This window comes from Cupressus sempervirens, chromosome 7 (genome assembly GCF_028749045.1).
Source record: "Cupressus sempervirens isolate cs-2001-9-10 chromosome 7, ASM2874904v1, whole genome shotgun sequence".
In the NCBI taxonomy this organism is placed as follows: domain Eukaryota; kingdom Viridiplantae; phylum Streptophyta; class Pinopsida; order Cupressales; family Cupressaceae; genus Cupressus; species Cupressus sempervirens.
In genome coordinates this window covers 884360450-884362643 of record NC_143124.1, presented here as the reverse complement: position 1 = coordinate 884362643, position 2194 = coordinate 884360450, and positions in this window count along the sequence as shown.

Sequence of the window (2194 nt, the reverse complement as noted above, 5' to 3'; positions counted from 1 at the left end):
CACATAAAAATAAAATGAAGTTTCACATTTTTTTTTCTTTATATCCTGACAATGTCAACATTTTGATAAAAGAACTTAAGTGTCATCAAAATTTTGACAAGAAACGTAAATTATCGTCAAAATTTCAATGTTGCCATGATCATAAAAAAAATAAATTTGACAAGCTAGACTGGCTTGTCATAACAAATTTAGATAAAAAATTGAACCAAATGTACTAGTGAGCTGTAAAAAATGTTCATTCTTTGTATAAAAATATTTGTGATGTAGAATTCTTTACAAAGGACAACCAATAACTTACTGAGAAGCTTCAGTCAGATTTAAAGTCAACAAGACATTCTTTATGCATGGATGCTAGTTCAAGCTCCATTCATTTTAATGGGTTGGCTTATGCCCAAGAGATTAGCTAAATTGATGGCTAAAGATGAAAACTTAAGGGATAAATTGATCTCCATTCATACAATGTTAATACCTCATTTGGAGGTCATGCAAAGGGAACTGAGAACTACAAAGGATTTAGTATAGAGAGATCCTCATCTCTCCATTGTAGACGACTTGGTTGATCTAGCTACTCAAGTAGAAATAAAAATTCAAGTTTTTGAATCTGTTAGATCTACTTGGGATAATACATTAGCCATGATTCTCCAAATTCAAAAACCAATTTTGGACAAATACAATTTGACCCCAGCACCCTAACAACCATGAGTTCCAAAAACAAAGGGGAATAAGACAAAAAAAAAGGGGAAATAAGATAAAAATTAAAGAGGACATCAATAATTAGGAAGGTATGACATAATGTTTGATCAATTTTAAATGTACACTTTGAATGTAATATAATGTATAGTCAGAGTATGTTAGAAGTCATATATATATATATATATTGTGAAGTCTTTATGAAAACCGAGTCACAGTCTAAGGGGGAGTATTATTTTGTAATTTTGGATGTAATATTAAATCATAACAAAGTGTTTTTGCCAAAAATGTCAAAGGGGGAGATTGGTGATCTCCAAGTCATGTTGCCAATTAGTGTCAAACACTTAGTCATTTCTAAGGTAGAGTTGGTCAGTCATCATTATGATCAAGCCATTCTACTAAGGATGAAAAATGTATTTGACTTGTGTAAATATCATGTATGGACTGAGCAGTAGTTACTTCCAAGAAATTCATTAGTCATAGAGTACTCCAGTATATGTCGAGTGATAGTTTATACCGAGCAGTGTGAATGATGAGTGACAACATATGGATAATAGTTATGACTAGGCACCAAAATTTTAATGCTAAGTAAGGTAGTTTTGGTATATGTGTTTGGAATGGCACATACACTTAGTTAAATAATTTTTTTTGACTTCTATGCATGTTTTAATGATCGATGAGTAATTCAAGGAGATGATTACAAATTTTGTTTTGATCATTAATCCCTATGTAAGACATGCAACCAATCAGAAAAAAGGGAATCCATAAATGAAAAAAGTGTTGAATATAGATCATTGATCTTGATCTAGAAGCTTCACCAGTTACTTATTTAAGGAGAATCTATACCCTAAATCATTAAGAGAGAGTGAAGAGAGAAGTATTCATGTGTGTGAAAGAGGCTATGTTTGGATGTTAGAAGCAAAAACGAGGCAATTTGACTGAGTAGTGAAGTGCATAACAAATTTTATCAAATCAGAGAGAGGATCAAGAATTGGATAGAGGAGATTTTTATTCAAGCATCAGAGTGTTAACCAAAGGATCAAGTACTGATATATTCTAGGAATTGAATTAGGGTAAATTTATTAGTAGAGTGGTCTCAACATGCCTATTAATAGAGTGGTCTCAATATGCCTATGTAAATCTCCTACTAGAGTGCTTACTTTGTTGTTACAAGTATTAAATTATTTAATCAAGGTAGACTAAATAAGTCTTGTAAGATCTTAGCAAGGCAGACCCCTCATAAGTTAGATCACTAGAAGGGATCAAACATTGTAGGCTTAACAAACACACTTTATTGTTGCAGTGGTGAAGATTTTTCAGTGTCATCCCCACCCCAGTTTTACTCGTTGAGTAACATGGATCATTCTCTACAAATGTACTAACATTGTTAATATAATTGATATATTCCAAATGTAGATTTGAAGACTCATAAATATGAGAGGAGACATGTCTCTATAGTTAATCATCATTAGTTAATAGATTAATAATATAAATTACCATATTT